We start from the raw sequence: 21,362 nt of genomic DNA, 5'->3' as shown, positions 1-21,362 counted from the left end.
TATAACGAAAAAAAAAGAAAGAACAAAAAAGAACAAAAACAAAAACAAAAAAAAACAAACAAACAGAAAAAGAAAAGGAAAAAAGAATTATGTAAAAAAGGAGAAAATTCGAAAATTAAAAGAATTACATTTTCGTTGCTTTTCATTGGACAAAGAAAAATATCTAAAATAAATGTAAATTATTTGCAAGAAATAATTAATCGAGATAAACAATCGAACGTCAGTTTTTATTCACGATCGTTAATTACAAAACATTTCTCGACGGTGTATCACGAAAATTTTGCTTTGCGAGGGTGGCGTTCTCGTTAACTACTGCCATTCCCTACATTTCTCTCTCTCTCTCTCTCTCTCTCTCTCTCTCTCTCTCTCTCTTCTTCTCTTCTCATATTATAAATAATTTCGTGTGGAAAGCTTCGTGGCGTATAAATGAACCCACGGTCGTTCGTAACAAAGGCGCGTAAGTTCGCGCGCGCGAACAACCGTTCGTTCTCACTAACACCGTTACACGTTCCTAGTCCCTTTTATTATGAATCACTGTTGCACTACTACCAAGTAAGTCCTGCGACCGAACCTTAAATCTTGACCGTGCTTTTCGAGAAACTTCTTGACTATTTCTACGAATAGAAAATTAATATCGTAAATAGAGTTCGAATAAATTTTTACAATTCTCATTTATTTCTTTTCTCCCTCTATCTCTTTCTCTTTTTCTTTTAATTTAATATAATTTAATTCAATTTAATTTCATCATCGACGATCCTATAATTATCACATTAACGTTAATAATCATTTCCATTCTTTTTGCAAGAGTAATATAATAAATAATAAATAATATCGAAATATTCGTTATTCGTAAGAGTTTCGAAGATTATCCTTGTTAATGATATTGATAATGAAATGAAAATGAATTCATTAATTTTACATTATTATGCTCGTTTCTTTTTATTAAATCAATGTTATAGTAACAACGTTCGTAATCAAAATATTTTTTAAATTAATACAAGACTTATAGATTCTCTTTCCGGATTTTAACATTTTCTAATTCTCTTCTATCGAAATGAACGAAAGATTCGAGTAAGCCACGATAAATCGACGATGAAAGATAAACTTCGAATAAGAAAGTTCGAAGGAAGGAGGTGAGGCTCGTTAATAAGCGAGTCGGAGTAAGGTTTGATGCAAGCTGTTTAGGATTCATTCGGGCGTAATTAGGAAAAAGAAAGGGTTGAGAGAAAGTAACGAGTAAGCGAAGAGGAATCGTTAATATCGCTTACGGCTTTCCTTCGCACTCCAATTTCCCGTGTAATAACGAATTCATGAACGAACCTTTTATGTTTTAACGGAACAATGAAGATACGAAATGATTGATAAATTTCATCTTTCTCGTTTTTGAGAAATTAGAAAAAGAAATGAAAGAAGAAGCAACGAAAAAAAAAAGAAAAGAAGAAAGAAAAAGACAAAGACGAAGAATATAACGAGAAAACGAATATGAAAATGATTTTAAAATGATTGTTGTTGTCTCACATGCTATCGATAAGATCCATTGAAAATGATATTAGAAATTTTTCTTGATCTTTCTCATTCACCGATCGCACAACGCTTTACGCGATTTACTTTCCTCTCTGGGCGTAAATTTCGTACGTAGACCGCAAGTCGAACTATGTACGTTGTACGTACCTACTATGCGCAAAGTGCATTGGCGAGATCGACGTCCTCGAAACTTCCTAGGTACCCTTTCAAGCTAGCATATCTCCATTTAGCTCTACTAAGAGAGAAACTACCGATCGATGTGAGATTTCGCTGCCGCTGCGCTGACGAGAATTAACTTCTTCCTATAACTTCTGTGTATCACGTACTATTATTATATATACGATAGATATCTGTCTACATTTATATGTATATGTATATATATATATATATATATATATATATATATGTAAATATGATATGGATGTAAAACTACCATCAGATAGATTTGATAAACAATAGAGTAATAAAAATACTAAAAATAAATTCGTATCTCTCCCGTCTGACTTTAGTTTGACGTAGGAGTTTTCCATGACGTACGACTATTCTACTATTTGTTTTTTAAACTTTTTCTAAACTATCTTGAAAAAGAATATCTTCCATTATTCTTTTACTATCAAAATTTTTTCCTAAAAATATATATATATATATATATATATATATATATATATATATATTAAAATAGAACGTTACAAAGAAAAAATAATTCAAAAATAAAGAAAAAGATAACTACATCGAATTACGAAGAAGGATAAAGTAAAGCCTTTAATTATCTCGAATGTTTGCGCGGAATATATCGAACGTTCTTCTTATCACGGTCCAGAGGCTAAAGTAAAGCATGAAAACGTAGAAACGTATACATACATACCTACATACATACGTACGTACGTATATACATACCTACATACGTATATACGTACATACTTATCTACATAGAAACGTACGAGTGTAGTGGTTCTCGCTTTAATTCGAGCGATAACTAGCCTAAGGAGGTGTGCTCACGGCAGGTCGAACTACGTTCGGTGAGAAACGAGAGAGAGAACGGAAGGTTTCTCGAGCTATGCAACCATGTTGTATATTTGTAAACTCGAGGCAACGTACATAGACACATACAGAGAACGACGTTTCCGTAAGGCTCCAAAATTCCTTTGCTTCTCTTTGCCCCTTCCTTCTCTTCGCCATGTTGCTCTCTAAGCTTCTTACCATCGTGATATTCTCTCTCTCTCTCTCTCTCTCTCTCTCTCTCTCTCTCTGTCTGTCTCTATCTCTCTCTCTAACTCACACCCTCTTAAGTTCCCCTTTGACCTCGTCCAATTTTGTCCGCCCACGAGTTCACGCCACGTCGATCGTCAGAACGTCAGAAACCAGGCGAACGTCGCGAGGATCAAAGGAAGGTGCGAGACCCTGTATCTTGGGAAAAATTTCTCGACCGTCTTATCTTGACGATGTTGCTCTTTCCTTGGCAACGTAAACTCGGTAGATATATCGCAATAAATTTAATCTACTTTATAACGCGATGTAATACTAGTGTGTTATTTTTTTTCTCCTTTTTTTTCTTTGGTCATTCATTGGAACGATAAAAGTAGATAGATGAATGATGGGTAAGTGTTTATACGTCAAGAATATTACAATGTTTCGGCGAAATCAATTATTTCGTTATCTATTTGATGTTACATCTCTTTTTCTGTTTATTTAGTTTCCTTTAATTTTGTTCTTTATCTTCTTCTTTTTTTTTTGTTCTTTTTCTTTTTCTTTTTTTCTTTTTTTTTTTGGGGGAGGAGGAAATAATCAGGAAAAGACGTTCAAACGATTGAAAGTATTTTCGTAGGGTTGCTCTCCGTTTATTTGCTTTTTCTTTCTTTTTCCTTCTTTACTTTCATTCGGTAAAAGAATTTTATCGATGATTTCTTCAAACGAGACATAGTAAGTATAATCTACTACCTTCGCCATTTTTCTTTTATCTTTTTTTTTTTTTTTTTTCTTATCCTCTCTTTAAGGAGGATACGCTCATTTAAATTTGTGATGAATAGTTTAAAAGGAAAATAAATAAGATATCGATAAATATTTTTAAAAGTGTTAAATATTTTTAAGGGAGGAAAGAAAAAAATTTGGTCGAATGGTAAGAACTATAGAAAGTTTCGGCGTATCGTCTTTGAATTTAGCGATATAATTTACTCTCGATCGACTAGAGTTTGCCAGGCGGTTTCAGAAGGTAGCCGTAATGAGGTTCCATCGATAATATCCACCGCGATACACGTTCAAAGCAATTTTCCAAAGAATGCGACCGAATACGTAATGCAATTTCTCCGAGATGATCAACATAACCGGAGGCACTATTCATATATTATCTATTCTGCTGACATAGAGGAGAGGGGAGAAAGAGGAGGAGGGAGAAGGGGAGGGAGAGAGGAAGAGGAGCGTTCGCATTTACCGAATTCGAGCTTCGAGCATGCACACTGGCGTGCCAAGAGAATAAACCCTGCGAATGAATCTATCAGAATGAAAAGGTTTTAAATTCTACCGACTATAATCCCGACGATAATCCTTACGATATGAGTAAAAACAAAATCGAAATAGAAAAAGGATAAAAAGAAAAAAAAAATTTGAAAAAAGAAAAAAAGAATAGTCGGTCTTATTAATACCCTACAAATTTTCATTGCACAATTATTTATACGAATTAACGTGATAAATTTATATGAATACAACGCAGATAAATATATATTTTTATATATATATATATATATATATATATATATATTTGTTTGTATATAACTCGAAAAATATTATATATAATTCATTTTTAGATATTACTTAATAATGATAATAAAGGAAAACATTCTTTGTTAGGTGAATCGAGCATTTCTTCCATTATCTTTCTTTTCATCTCTATTTTTCATTTCTTCCACGGTCACGAACACGGAAGATTTTCAAGAGACTGACCATCAAATTTTATGAGCGTCGAGTTATCGTCCCGGAAAGCTCGCGATTCGCTCTACTCTAACTCACGTTAGAAAAATTATATGTCCGAAAAATAATGGAAGGACTCGAGTTGAGAAGTTAAAAAGGAAAATGCAGTGCAAAGACTCATCTTCCTTCCTCTTTCTTTCTCCTTCCCTACTTTTTTTTTTTCTTTCTCTCTTTCTCTCTTGCGCATTTTCTTTCGAAGAATGTTATCGAAGTAGTTCGCGAGAATAACAAGAATTCAAATTATATACCGCAAAAAGAAAATAAGAAATCGGGGTGAATCTATCGTAAAACCGGAAATGCCAGAAAAGAAAGAGAATTCCAACGAAATTGTATTTTTCAGTACGTTCCGATAAAACGAGACCAAAAACGAACGGTTGAATATGTTTACATTCGTTTTATTATTCGTCGATGCGAATGAGAGAGCAAAGAGAGATCCATTTCTACCAATCGATAAAAAACTTATATAATAAACAATTTCGTAGGATGTTAGATCGAAAAAAAAAGAAAGAGAGAAAGGAAAATTAGATAATGAGAATCAAACGTAGAACAACTTCATTAGTAATATTTATCGAATCTAAATTAACTTTAGAAAATCAAACCTTTCCCTTTTATGGTTTCATATCCACATTAATATGATATATTTGTTCACGCTCGATGAAATTCTATAAAAGAAATTTTCGATTTCGTAGAAGTGATTAATCGTTAGTACGATTGCTAACTTTGTTTTATTTTCTTCTTCTTCTTTCTTCTCTTTCTTCTTCTTTTCTTCTTTTTATTTTTAACGAAACGAACGATAAAACGTAAAAAAAAAAAATATCGATAAAGTTCGAAAAAGCATGAATTCGAAAGCACGAAGAGAAACGAGGATGTTCTTCTCAAAAAAGTAAAGAAAGCAAAAAGAAAAGAAAAGAAAAGAAAACAGAAAAAGAAGAACGGGAGTATAATATTCTTGATTGACGTTATCCGAGTTGAGGACGATATTATCATATGGGGAAAATGCGACGAACGAAGTCATTTAAAAGTTTCTTGTGTCCAGTGAGAGACGAGGAAGCTGTTCCCGAATGGTATGTGTATCGTATATGTGTGTGTATGTGTCTGTGTCTATATACCCTGAAGGAATGAACGAGTCTCGTGATACGCATGGGCCAATAAAAATGCTAATTACATTGTCGAGAAGTTCCTACATAGTTTTATATATATATGTGTGTGTGTGTGTGTGTATATGATGCGTGTGTGTGTATATATACATATATATATATATATACAGGATGTTTCCAAAACGTTTGACCAAACTTTGGGAATGTGTTCTATTAACTCTTAGGAAAAAGTAAGTTTATATGAACCTAAATTCGGAATGGTTTCTTGTTCGAATTAGAACGCGTTTCAATTGACTTGAACTAACAACTCAGTCGAATAATTGGAGCATTTCCGAGTGATAGGAACTATCAGAAAATTTCTAAAAAAAAAAAAAAACTTTCAGTTAAGTATTACGTTAAATAATATATCGTTCTAAATAAGTTTTTAAACGTGATTCATGCATAATGCTATCCTTCTCTCTAATTTTAATCACATTGTCAAGGACTATCTTCGTCAATGGTATCTTAATCAAGATAAGGGAGATCCTTACTCGATGAGGTTTCCTGAATTTTTTCCTCTCGAGAATGGTTTCAAAGAAAACTTAATTAACATTTGTTCTGATTTATAGAAACGAAGAAAATACGAAGAAGATACGAAAACTCTTAAATCTAGATTCACACGAAACAATATATCTTTTTCAGAGTTACTAAAACACATTTCGAAAGTTTGACGAAACATTTTAGGAAGTGTATAGATATATATATATACGAATGTATGCAAAGAGGAAAATCAGAATTCAAAATTATCGTTGTATTTCCATAAATAGAAATGAAACGAAAAGGACGATTTTAATATCGAATAGAAGTCAAGTGTCTTCAAAACTTTAACTTCGTGTCAACGAATTTTCACTTACCATCCTCGACTATGTCCTTAAACTTATTTCCTCTCGTTTGTCTCCTCCTTCTTTGCTGCCTACTGAATGATGACTGCGGAAATCGTGTTTACGAGTCGAACTTAGAAAGTTTCCAAGGTAGTGTGAAAGGAGAAAAGGACACAGACGACAAAGTCAAAATCCGGCTTGTTTGTTTTCTTCAACCTCTCGAGTGTTTATTCCTAGAAAAAGAAAAAAAGAGAAACGAGGAAAGAAGTAGAGCAAAAACTAGTGTATCGTTAAACGCGATAACATTTCGCACGATAACGTTTGTTATTGTTTCGTCAATAATAATAATAAAGAAAAAGTACTCGCGTATCTTATAATGTTTGTGACGTATCGTTTAAATTCAATGTTATATTAAATAATTTTAATATATCGTTTAAATATCGTTAATTATATTAATCGTTTAAAAAAAAAGAAAAATGCATTCGAGTCTTTTCGTTGTGATAGTTTCGTTTTAACATTTCTAATTTAAAATCATATTTCGCAATTTTCTTCGGAAAATTTGATGATCGAGGAAGAAATGAAAAGATGGTCGAGGATAGAAGTAGAAAGGGTTGGTAAAGGACAGTTGGAAAGAGACTTACTAACGGAAATCGTCGAATAAGAAACCTTTGGGACTTGAAAGTTTTCCTTCTATCAATTTCATGATATCGAATCGATAGAAAATTCTATGATTTACGGGATATACCGGTATGGATTTTCGTCGTCTTCCTAACTTTCCGATATTAACGATCTCGTTATGGAAGAGACGAGATTCGGTCTGATCGTTTATTAAAAACCATTAAGAGTCCCTCCTTTCCACGATATATGGTATAGGGGATGAGTCATGCTACCTATTACATCCATCTTGATGATTAGTGAAGATACCGGAAGAACTCGGAACGATCAACGTTAAAAGTTTCGAGGATATTTTTCTTTTTTTTTTCCTATATCTTTTTATTGCTTTAAATTACCTATAAGGATATACATATATATATAGTATTTATATATAAAATCAAATAATAGATACGAATTTCCAATTGTTCATTATCGTAACGTTCTATTTAAGAAAATCCGTATCCGAAACGAAACTTAAAAAATTTCTACGAGATATATATATACATATCTGATCAAGAGTTTTCAAACTTTTGATGAAGATTATACATTTTAATATATAGGACCAATGGATTTATAAATGTATAGGATACAACATCCCACAGGAATACACGGGAACTAATTCGATAACACTTTAAAATCCAATAGCAATTGGCTACGGAATGGGTTGGTCCCAGAGTATTACGACTACTTAATCGAGACATGCGGGTGATAATCGAAAATTGATTGAATTCCCTTCTATCGAAAACTAGGAACGATACACCGACGGTTTATCGATTAAAGTTACGACTTTATATCCATCCTTATCGTCTTCTTTTTCAAGCCTCTTTCATTAGTTAATTTCATTTCTACAAGTTGGTACATCGTCGAATAACGTTACCAACTGTAGTCGCGTAAATTTCGTTGGCATGTAATCTCGAAGGTCTTAACTCTTTAACATTTATGGACAACAGTAGGCTATGTGAAAACTGCCAACGCTTATTCATTGTTTAAAGTTTTTCTAACTAATAGTACCCAAAGGAGAGAGAAAAGCCATGTTCGAATAAAGAAATTATATTTACGGAAGGGTCGAATATAAAACGGACATTAAAAAAAATAAAAAAAAATATATATATATCTTTCTTTTTCTCTCTTCCTTTCTTTTTATTATCTTAAGTGTCGTTTACTATCACAGCTAATACATTAAATCCCGTCGTAATTCTTCGGAAGATTTCGTTAAACGATATTTTATAACCGTGAAAAACCTTGGACCGACGTTGGCTCGATTATGTCGGCTTGAGAAGTTCATCTCTCTTTCTCTTTCTTAGCTTGCCCGACGCTTAGATTCCTACCGCAAACGATCGTCGTCGCCGAACTAAAGTTTTCACGAGCGGATTCGCTAGAAATGAGACACCGTCGACCATTCGCTTGGAAAGAAGAAAGTGGAAGTAGGTTAACGTTTGCCAGTGAATTATGATTTGGACAAAGATGAAAAGCTTGCGAGTAAGATATATATGTATATACATACAAACACATATATGTATATATTGTATCATATATAGACATATATATATATATATTGAGAAAGACAGAGAGAGAGAGAGAGAGAGAGAGAGAGAGAGAGAGAGAGAGAGAGAAATATAATATCAAAGAAAATATTTAAGATTATTCACGAAAAATTTGCTACCATACAATAAATATTCCTTCTTTTCTTTCTATCTCTCTCTCTCTTTTTCTGCTGTCCACATATACAAAGAAAGAGGAAAATTTCATTCGTAAAACAAAAGGCTTCTTGCGTCGCATACGAACGTTCAAACAACTTGTACATAAGTACTACATACATGCATACATTCATACATACATATATACATACGTATGTACGTACGTACGTAGGTATATGCCTGCGAGAATTTTGAAGTGGCTTTCGAGAGCAGTTTATACGAGCGTAGAACCGAAATAGAATCTTCTAAGGTCAGTAACACGCGTGTAAAGGAGCGCGTGTCTCGTTCCGTTCTGTGCTTGACACTAACGTAAACGACCGAAGGTGGCACTCTGCTCGGGTGCAAAATTGGTCTGGAACGTTTCACCTCTTACTCTTTCTTTCATACACTCTTTCTCTCTCTTTCTCTCTATTTATCTATCTCATTCTCTCTCTTTCTCTCTCTCTCTCCTCCACTCTTTCTCGTTCTCTCGAAAAAACGATGCCGGGAAAATAAGAGGCCGCGAAACACGAACGTATTAACACTGGACGCGTACAATACAACGGCGATTAAAAGCTTTCGAAATGAAAAAAAAAGAAAAGAAAAGAAACAGAAGAAAAAAAAAGAAGAAAAAGAAACAAAAAAGAAGTAATTTTATTTATTAATGTCATTTGCTATCCGAGATTTGGATTTACTTTTCTTTTTCTCGTTGGAAACAAAATTCCGAGAGATAAACGAAGAAGAGGATATCTCGAAGAAGACGAGAAAGCGCTGCTCGTTCGATCTATCGATTTGTCGGTAGTGGAGTCGATATCTTCTCCCCTCTCTCTCTCTTTCTTCTTTCCTTTACTTTTTATTTTTTTTTTTTTTTCAATATTTCCAACAAATCGAACGACAATCTCAACGACGAAGCGAACAATGGCGTTCCGAAACGCGTTCGCGATAATGGACAGAAGGGAGGTATAGGTCGGCGCACTCTGTGAATTGTATCGCATTAGAGTCCCTCCTTTATGTTATGCTCGCTCTGTTTCTCTGTTTCTCTCCCCCCTCCTCTCTCTCTCTCTCTCTCTCTCTCTGTTACCCTCCACTCTCTTCATCGTGAGAAGCTCTATACGGTATAATAATACCAGGTTATCGGAATGTCCGAGTCGCGCTTGCTATGCACATCGCGAGGAAGATGAGTCTGTGCAGGTGCATTTGATGCACCAAGCGAACGTTTATTCTCTGTCTCTCTGTCTCTCTCTCTCTGTTTCTATGTGTCTCTCTCTCTCTCTCTCTCTCATCTTTCTCTCACATAGTCGCTACGTGAGCCATCGTGCAAAGAGGCAAATTGCTAGCCAGTCAAAATCTACCTTATGCTAGACTCGACGACAAGTCGTTTGAATCCCTTGATAGTGGCTCTCAAAGAGCTTTATCGGTCTTAATCCAAGAGCTAGAGCTAGAGAGAGAGAGAGAGACAGAGAGAGAGAGAGATAAAGAGAGAATACTCTACACTTACATTAGCGTCGTAAATTAAGGTAAATCTACGTGACGCGCAAACAGCCTTTATAAATATACGAAGTAATTTCTTAATTTATGAGATTTTACAGTTAAATCGTTGGTATTGGAATTAAAAAAAGAGGAAAAGGAAAAAAGAGAGAAAAAAAGAGAGGAAAAAAGAATGAATGATTAACTATTCGGACAAGATGAAAAACGTTGATAAATACGTATTATTTTAGATTTTTTTAACTTTCATGAAATTGCACCGATCAGCTCTTTCGTAAATAAAGATTATAACATTAATAACACTATTTCGGTATACAAATATTTCAGCTTCATTAAATATGGGAACTGAATACATAACTTATAATCCAAACAACACGTGTTAATGCATAGAGATGAGCGAAAATCATGGCACGAGATCTGAAATCTTCGAATGAATTATTGAAATACGAAAGAGAGATTGTAACTCGAAAACGAATTTATATCATAGCATTGTTCCGTACATAACGCATAAACTTTTTACGTTACGTTTTGTTCCCCGTTCCAAACTACAATAGTTTCTATTTATCTACGTATATACATTATGAAACATATTCAAGGTATATATGCACGTTGCATCTATAAACAGGAAGTAGATAGTATGTATACGTGTATGTGTGTGCGTATGTCCTATATATATACACGACAATCACAAAACTTGCCCTCTCTCTAATCGCTCGAACTTTAATCGCATAAAATACTATACGCTGATAGTGTGCCACGCAGTTACGTTAGAACTCACGATATTCTCGTTATTTCCTATTAAAGTTGGATAAACCGAAATCATGGAAATACGAGCCGATACGATTAAATCCCTGACAATACAACTGCATAACACTTGTGTAAGAGAGAGAGAGTAGGAATAAGCGAGAGCAAATGCCGAGAGTGTGCACGATTAGATTTCTAGACACGTAAAATCGAGCTGGTTTCGACGAGGATGTAAACAACAAAGCCTAGCCTAGAACAATGAATTATCGAGGAATGTTGAGCAAGAACGCGAACCTAGACGACGACGACGATGACGACGACGATGACGATGATGATGACGATGATGAGATGACGATGACGATGACGATGTCGACGACGAAGATAAGGTAAGAAGAGGAATTACGAGAAGGAAAACTATGAAGGAGAAAAGCTCCGATTTCACTCGAGCGCATATTTTCTTCCGTGCTTGACTGCTTCTTAATTCGAGAGAGAGAAAAAGAGAGAGAGAGAGAGAGAGAGAGAGAAAACTCTCAATTATTCTTCCTCTTTCCCTCTCACGATGACGTACGACCTGCCAATTAGCTACGATTTTCATGGACGTCGATTTTTCATTGAAAGAGGTAACACACGAACGGGGATAAAGTCGATTCTGGACGGTGGATAATATCTTCTTTTATTTCTCCTCTTATATTTTTCTCTTAAATATTTCTCCCAGGGATCGTCGTGCGCCTTTTTAATCTCTTATAATCACGATTATCTCGTCTCGTTTTAGAAATATCTTGAAATTGTTTTTCTACGAAAATTGAAATTAATAAAACGTTTCGATCGATTTTATTTTAATTATACCGACATCTGCAAATGTCTCAAGAATCGAATATTTCAATTTTCGTAACGAATAATAAAATATAATTAATTATAATGTAAATAATAATGAAACAATGTATAATAAATGAATTAATCGATCGAAGAAAATAATTATAATTTAATTAACGTATCTTCCCCGAACGATCACATTTTAAACCCCCCGTGAAAGTTCCATTTTGCGTTCTATTACTACCCCAAATCCGCTTTGAGAATAATAACGGAAATGTACGAGGCACGTTGTACGACCTTTAAACCCTGTCTAGTAAAATGTAAAGATCTAATAACGCGCTGGACTTTGCACTCTTATCAAATATTTTTCGAAACCCATTGCTACCCTTATTGCTTTTTAGATATTTTGTTTACATTGTTGATATCCGTCGAGAAGATTTCTCTCCCTAAAAAAGAGGAAAAAGCAAACAGAAGGTCGACCAAAAAAAAAAAAAAGAGGAAAAAGAAAGAAAGAAAGAAAAAAGGAATAACGAAATATATGCAGATAAGTCCTGTCGAGATTCTACGGATTCTTATCTTAAAAAATTCTTAAAAAACAAAAAGAAAAGAAAGAAAAGAGAGAAAAAATAGATTTCTGAATAGATTTTCTAAAATAATAAAAAAAAAAGAAAGAAAGAAAGAAAGAAACAAAGAAAAAGGAAGAAATATTGATGCAAAGAAGGGAATAATAAAGAAAGAAATTTTTTAAAGTTTAAAACAAGGGAGAAGCCATTTTCGTTTGTTGGAAGAAAAATATTGTTCGGAGTAGCGTTACGTGAAAAAGCAAATTTAACCGCAACCCAGCCGTTTACGCTTTCGCTCGAGTTATCGTTACGATCATAATGCAAGAAACACGCGTGCGATACCGCGTGTTCTCTGTTACGGCTCGATGATCCTTCGGGCAAGTAATATCGTGGTAGCTAGCTAGTATGCACCAAGAACCTACCTTCCGCCATGAATTGGATAAATTGTCCGGCGGTACCACGGAAAATCAACAAACATTTCGCTGCAATAACAACCAACAATTGATGATCATGAGATTGCTTGCGGTCTGTGTTTCGTTTACTTGCGTTTCCTTTTTTTTTTTATTTGACTTCCGTAGAATGCAATCGGTTTTCTCTTTCAAAAAAATATCTGTTCAAAAAAAAAGTTTCCAAGATTCTTTCCCAAGAATTTCAAATTTTCCAATTTTTTCGAGAGAAACGTTTCTTTCCTCTTTCTGGTTTTCTTTCCCTCCCATAACGTACGTAACACGATGATTTTTTTAATCGTACAAACAATTCTACTTCGTAATCGCGAAATTGAATTGAATTTACATTGGTAAATGTTCGATCGGTTCTAAATTTTTAATAAAAACGATTCAGCTTCCTCGCAAATTGTATTTGATTAACTTAATTAAGATCCGATCGCTTCTCATTAAGAGAAGCAAAACAATAGAGATATTATTTTGTTTTGCCTTTTCTTTCTTTCTTTCTCTCTCTCTCTCTTTTTTTTTTTTTATTATTCGAAAGACGACCCCCATCTCGGTTAATAATTTTTCAAGCTCGATAATGAACATTAATCTCTCGTTATTAATGAGCAAGAGAAAACTACAGCTACGTAAAAGAAAAAGAAAAAGAAAAAAAAAAAAAAAGAAAAAAAGAAGAAAAGAAGAACACTAGTCTTCGAGTCTTACCTAAGGGAGGTAGAAAATCGTGTAGGTGAGTACACCTATACCTATATAGTTCTTATCACGTTCCTTCGTTCAAATAAAGTGAGAAAAATACATGAACGACGATTAAAGTCATACCAGTAAACTGAAAGATATTAGACTCATGTCGAGCATCGTAATGCCTCCTGGTTGGTTTAAGAAAAGAAGGAAAAAGTAAAAAAGAAGAAAAAAAAAGAAATCGAACAGAAAGAAGGAAGATTTGAGAGAGAAAGAAAGTAACACCTTTTACGGGCACGTATTCCTTTATGACACCTGCAGTAACAGGCTGATATCTTTTCTCTCTCTCTCTCTCTCTCTCTCTCTCTCTCTTTCTCTCTATTGTAAAACGAAAGAGCACGCTTGATCGAATATCGATTGTGTGTATCGCTCGTAAAAAAGGTTCGATGTTTGTGGTAGAAGAGAGAGTACTACGGAAAAACCCATGCGTCTTGTCCATTCTTCACTATTGTTTCCAATATTTCGATACGACATTGGATATAATAAAACAATCCAACCCAGCAACGAAATCCGCCTGAGCCACGATAGGATTTGATGGGGTTGAAAAAGGGTTGGGGGTGGTGGTAAAGAAAGTAGATTATATCGATGGAACATATTAAACATTGGGATACATTATTCTACTTGTTACGAGAGAATCGTAAAAATTTAATATAAACTATAAAAGATTTCAAATCGTCGAGTTAAAGTATACTTATTTACTTACTTGTTTGCTTATTTACGTACTTCATTACTATCAACTATATAATATTTCTTTTTATTAATGACAATAAATGGATTTAGCTTGTAAACTTTTATATATACGTACATATATATATGTGTGTGTGTGTGTAGAGTTTGCTCGAAAAAGTCACTTTATTTGTTGTATAGCACCATTGAGATATCGTTTATAACCGTCTAAGAAATAATCCTGTACTTTTTTATAGGTTTTACATCAATAGAAACTATTGTAAAGCGTTTGAAAAATTTATGATAGATCTCAACGATTAATTGATAAATTAAATTTAGACCTAGACCCTACCTACTCATCGTAATAGACATTCGAGATCTTTCATTTTATTTTATGTTAACTCGAACCATCGAGATTTTTTAAAGACAATTAAACAATTGATCGATCGACTCTCTCCCTTCTTTTCACTCCTACTTCTCTGTCTCTATCACTCCGTTAAAAATAGATTTCGTAGATGAATACAAAATGAACGTTTCTGTTAATTATCCGAACGGTAATTATAGAACTTTATTTGCGTATGAAATGCGTCGCACCAAATCTCGTGGCTCAGTTTCTTCTTCTTCTTTGTTCTTTTTCAAATAAAACTACGATTGAGAAATTGTTGAAACTGATTCTTCGTTTCGAAAGGACGACGTTCGAAAGAACTCAAGGGAAATCAAAATGTATTTGAAAAATAACAAAAGAATCCTCCTAAATCTTTTTCATAAACTCGAACGAAAAGAAACTGAGAGAGATATTGAAAATGATATTAAAATATAATCGATTAGGACCACTTGTTATAATACATCTAACGTGATAAATATATATATACATATATATACGTATATGAATGTTAACGTTTCACGCTTTGTATGGATAAACAATCGGACATTAATTGTGGCCACGTAAGAAGATTACTATGTTTCATTGTAGAACCTAGGGAGGTATAATTTACAAAATCATATGATCTTGCATAATACGGCAGCAAGCAGCAGATATCGTAGACGAACCGGAAATACGTGCTTTTAATCCTAATAGGATTTCTCCTCGTTCATTAGCGAAGATACCACGATATAGATACGAATATTAATAACTACGTTTACACCGTTTGTGCCCTTTTACGAGCAACGAGAGGAACGTTATCATTCGTATGATTCTATAAGAGGAAAACGGAGAGGATAGGTGATTTTAATCTCATTAGCGAGAACGGACCATTCGTTAGGAGCTTTGTCTGAATGCGGATTTCCATTTTCTACCTGTGACGGTCTCTGTGTGTACGTATGTGTGTTTATTCTACAGTATAGTAGATGCCCGTGGATACATGTGTTTGACTGTCTATACATGAGCATCGATGATATAATAATAAGTAAAAAGCCGATTGATAAATAAACGTTTAACGAGACCGGAAAGAGTTGCTTTACTTACTGGCCGATTATTACTCGCATCGGAACTCCTGCAAAATTGAAAACGCACCGGTGAATCCTTTTTCACAAATACTTTATACGCCGACTATAATATACGATTTGAAATTTTGGCCCAGCCGTGCGAAATTACGAAAGGGAATAAATTTTAATTCTACCGGTAACCAGCTAGCTAGCTAGCCAGCCAGCAAGCCAGCTAGCCAGCCAACCAGACAACCAACCAACCAACCAACCGACCAACCGACCAACCGACCGACCAACCAACCAACCCACTACTGCATAGCACTGCTTTCATTCTTCTCTATTCTTTTTTATTTAAAGCGGGACTCTACAATTTTTTGTTATTCCTTTCTTTTTTCTTTCTTTTTCTTTTTCTTTTTTATTTTTTTTTTTTTTTTTCGCCCGGAGTAGGAAGTACGTAATAGGAATAAAAATGGCATAGCAAAACGTGCGTTAGAAAATTTCAATGAAATTCGAATTATCGTTGGAAAAGGTTACATTATTTTTCTACGAAATCTTAAACGAACATACGTACGTACGCATACGCGGAACTAATTACATTTCCAATCTTTATATCCCGACGTTTTGTTTCTAACGTAAATACAAATATTCGAAGCAATAATAATCGTTCGATCAGACACAGAGCTAATTTCGTTTTTCTCTCATTGTATTTTACATAGCTCTCGTTCGCCGTTTCATTTTTCATTAAACGCGATAAGGATAAACCGATGAATAAAGGTAAATCTGCTTAACGTTCCTCTCCGTTTCATGCGATAACTAATGACTAATTAATCAAAAAATTTTGCTTGATCACTTTATATATATATATATATATATATGGCTGTATTTCGTTCAAACGTGATCCCTTTGAATATCGCTAAAATAATAATACTTTTGATGTTAAAAGAGGAAAAAGAAAATATTTAAATCGGAAGATTACTAATACGATTGATGTAACAATGTTTCGTCAAAATTTTCTTCTTTAATTTAAATTTAATATCTTCGGATGATATTTTCTTATAAAGTTAAAATCTCGGAGGAAAGATGATCCAATTAGGTAGGACAACCTGTGTATACACATACTCCCTGTATCTATTATATATATACACTCACGAAAATGAGCAACAAGTTTTGTTCGCTTAAACGACATCACAGAGTTGTGAGACTCGAAACTTGTGGAAAGACAAGATGAAATGCGATGTGAGCGAATGAAAAATGATTCGTCATACGAGCATTGAAGATCCAATTTAGAAAGAAAAGACCGTGTTAACGCAAAGAAATGATAAAATCATAAAATAATGACATCTCGATATATACAAATATATCCTAGAAACAAGTATCTTTTATCTCTCGCGTTTTTAAAAGAATCTTTCACGATCTTCTTTTCCTAATCTGCTTTTTTTTTCTCTCTTTATTATTATTCCTCCTGAGAAATTTTACTGAAAAAGATTGTGTAGAAGATAAAGAAAAAGAGAGGAAGAGAGAGGAGAGGGTGTACAAAAAAAATATCAGCTTTACGAACGCTTAGAAAGTTCATTTCGTTAATTAAGAGAAAAATTGTTACTCGGAGAGAAAAAAAATGGATGACGAATACGATATTAAAACAAATACGAGACTAAGGGAGCAAATAAAAGAAACAGATAAAGAAATAGAAAAAGAAAAAGAAAGATAGAAAGAGAGAGAAAAAGAGAGAACGTCTGGCTCGGTACAATCTCAAGCTTTTCTTTTCTACCTCCTTCTCCTCCTCCTTCTCCTCCTCCTTCTCCTTCTTCTTCTCCTTCTTCTCTTTCTCCTCTTTCTCCTCTACCGTTTTTACGATCAACCAGCGACGTTCTAGCTTCGTTTCGCGCTTACGAACACGACTTCGAGCGAGAGTTCGATTCTCCAAAGATTGGAAAGGATCCAATATAGTTAACGTTCGACCAGACGAGAATTACGCGTACGTAGAAGCTTTTACCCTGAAATTTTCTCCTTCGCGTGGAGAACGTCTTCTTTTACGAAAGTAATTCGCGGACGACGATTCGAGTGCTACGCAAATTCTACTAAATCATCTGCCATTGAGACAACCACTGCGAGACCGTGGTATTTTTCGATCGGTAAATTTTCACGTTTAAATTCCTTTAATTTTGTTTGCCGAACGCATCGACCAATGGCACGCACGATTTGCTAACGAATTTCAACAGGGAAAACATTTAGAATATTCTTTCGTTCTTATCTTTTGTATCGCTTGGAATAAAACGAGAGAAAAAGAAAGAAAAAGGAAATGAAGGAAAAGAAAAAGAAAGAAAATTAGAGAATGGTAGAGCCAAATATTGTAACATTCGTTAGTTCGTTCGTTCATTCGTTTGTTTGTTCATCTATCGATTAAAATCGTACTTTCCTATAATCCCGTTTTAACGATAGTCGAAGCCACGAGCTTTGAGAGTCAGTGTGTGATTTAAAACTCGTATCGAAGCCATCGAAATGCTCCTTGTAACTGGATTTCAACGTCAAATTCCGATCCAATCGATGCATCATTTGGATTTCTCTCGAAACGAACGCGTAACAATTGGAAAAACGTTTGTAATCTGAAACGAAACACATATTGTCAAATGTTACGTGGTTTCGAGTCGTTGATCCGTTGTTAAAAGTAACGATCGAGATTTAAGATAAATGAATCGTTCCAAGTTAAGTGATTTATAAATAATCATCTTACGGTCGTATCTTGTTATGACATTTAATTATAAAAAACTATATATATATATATATTTTTTTACGAGGACTTTAAATGTAGAAAAATTCTCTTCACTTTTTTTCGATATTTTCAAATGAAATATTGACCATCAAAAATATATTATATATGCATGTATTATATATAATATATATATATATGTATATATTAAAATTTAACATTTATCAAAACTTCGATCGATTGACATATAATGATAAGAATAATTTTGTACTAGTACTTTTCTTTTTTTTCAATTAAAACACCATCACAAAAAAGGGAAAATATTTTCCCATGTAACAAATTGATGATGTGTTTGTTCGAGAAATACACGAGGACTGATTTGCAATAGGCGTTGTAGTAAATCAGATGCATTCTCTAAAGCTCACCGGAACCAAATCCGCTCTATGCGCTTTTAGTGGGAATATCGTACAAACGTGAACACGTGCGCTCATAGCATTGAGGCTTCACGACACGATACATTAATTTATTCGCTTTGATACGCTGATTAGGAAGAGGAGTCTCGTGATACGTTTCCCAAGAGAACGTATTTGTATATATCGTCTAGGTAAATATACATACACTTATAAACACATACATACGCATACATGTTATTTCTCGAGATTATTGAAACTATCCTAAGCTGATGGTGCGTTATCGTTTCCAAACATTTTTCTATTTTTCTATTTGAAAAACAAATATAGGATAATATCTTGATGCATTTTTCATTTTCTCTTACTTTACTTATTCGATAAATTTAACAAGCAAATAATTTCGATAAACGGATAAAATTTCATAAGAATTGATATAGTTATGAGAGATATTTTTTGATAAATCTGTAATGTTTCCTGTCGTATAAACCTTCAAAGAATTTTCTCAAATTTTGATAAATCACAAGGAATAAAGCGTTTCATAATTAATTACCGGCATTCTGTATGATATAATATGTTTATTGATAATAATAGAGCATTTACATTGCACGGATATATATATATATATATGAGTGTATAATGCATTTGACCAATTCCCGGATAAAGCGTTGTTATTATCATCGTTATTATCTTCATTGTCATCATTAATATCCTATCAAAGAGATTACTAAACGCATTCGTTTCGAAATAACATTATGAGTTACAAACAGGAAGGAGAAAAGATAAAGAAAAAGAAACAAAAAAAAAAAAAGAACAGAAAAACGTAATTCGACAACGAGAATCGGAAAAAAAAGAGATCGATAAATGCCGAGATTTTATTATACGATTTTATGTGGAATTCCACGTGCAGATCGAAAACCGCGAGCAAATAGCCGCATTTGATGATCGACTGATAGCGATTATCTTTATTCTTCTTCTTCCTCTTTTTTCTTTTTTTTTATCTGTTTACCAACCGGCTTTATATCCTACACCTTTTGTACGCTATACAAGTTTATTCGAATAGTTGAGAAATGAGAGAGAGAGAGAGAGAGAGAAAGAGAGAGATGAAAAACGTTTAAACATCTCCTTGTCTTGTTTGATAGACAAATATGCTACGTAATAAGGTACGTAGTCGTTTCAACAAATCAAACAAAGCGTACAAACAAATGTTAATAAAGCGCTAAACTAAATTTTATAATGATACGTATTATTCCTTGATAACAATTTAATATATTTGTAATATATTATAATAAAATAAAATAAAAATATTACTATGTATATTATACATATATTATCATAAACTATTATTATATTTATGAATTATAATAATTAATAACGTAATATATCAAGCGCTATCATTTATATATTTAATATCATATATCGTTACTGCACTAGACATTATTATTTCTTATTATTTTATTGTCGCAATTTGTAAACGAACAAACAAATAAAAAACAAACAAACAAAAAAAAGAAGAAGAATTTACGCGCATTGGTAAAACAATAACTCTTCTCTTTCTCCTCTCCTTTATATATTATTCAGGATCTCACGGGGCTAACTAGAAATTCGTGAGCAACAAATGGACCAGGAGCAACATGCCAGTACAGGAAGTCAAAGTACAATATTGGTTTTAGATGATTGTTCGCCGACCAGAGCTATAATGACAATGGTAATAATGGCTACTGTGTGATATCACCGGCTATCCTGCCACTATAGAAACATCTGACGCAGAATAGACCGTGTATATTCTGAAATGATCTTGACCTAGAATGGTATTGTTAAACTACCAACAAGTTCAGTGGATACTTTAAAAACAAATGCTCAATATTTGGCTCTTTTAAATTCCAATGCAATAATAATTTCGAATATATATAAGTTTCTCTCTCTCTCTCTTTCTCTTTTTCTCTTGCTCTCAAGTTCGTTCTCTTTTATTTTTCATTTTCTTTTTTATTATTTCTCTTCTCTCTTTATTCTCCTTCCACGGCTGTTTCAATTTAATACGAAGAGTGTTGGTCAAGATGTTGCTTTTTAATACTTATTTTATTTTTGTCTTTTCTTATTATTTCCTGTTCTTCCTTTATACTTTAACTATAACTTTACTTTTATATTATTACAACTTTTCTTTTTACTAACTCCAAAAGAGAAACGAGAATGTGTATATAGATTAAAGTCAATATCATATTTCTTATCGTTCGTCTTATATGCATCACGATTTATTTCACCTTGAAATCCAAATATTAGTTCGAAACGAATTCGAATTTTGCCGTAACACCTGCAATCGAAATATTTCGAAACGTGCGCAGTCTACCTCCGTAATTCACTTTTTCTCTTGGACAAAAACTAATAGAACAAAGATTCTCGCTATGACAACAAGAAGAGATGAAGAGAGAGAGAGAGAGAAAGAGAGAGAAAAAGTTTGCCCGAAGCAACTCCCAACGAAAAGTGAACTGATTTACGAGTTATTCGATCGATCGATCGATTTTGCACGAACTTCCCACGTATTATGAGATCTTGGAAGAAAGAAAAAAAAAAGAAAAAAAAATACATCGAAGGA

The 21,362-nt window shown here is 33.6% G+C and overlaps 1 protein-coding gene across 2 annotated transcripts in view; it reads right to left on the bottom strand.

The window, feature by feature from the left end:
- Positions 1-21,362, bottom strand: part of LOC127064086 (protein eva-1) — a 237,577-nt gene that overhangs the window by 183,286 nt on the left and 32,929 nt on the right. For both annotated transcript variants that reach the window (XM_050994628.1, XM_050994632.1), the window contains exon 3: positions 6,479-6,678. The gene's annotated coding sequence lies outside the window, so the exon portion shown is untranslated. The remainder of the gene's footprint in view (positions 1-6,478; positions 6,679-21,362) is intronic.

This window comes from Vespula vulgaris, chromosome 5 (genome assembly GCF_905475345.1).
Source record: "Vespula vulgaris chromosome 5, iyVesVulg1.1, whole genome shotgun sequence".
Lineage (NCBI taxonomy): Eukaryota > Metazoa > Arthropoda > Insecta > Hymenoptera > Vespidae > Vespula > Vespula vulgaris.
The sequence above is the reverse complement of the archived record's forward strand: the minus strand, read 5'-3'. Positions and strand labels throughout refer to the sequence as shown.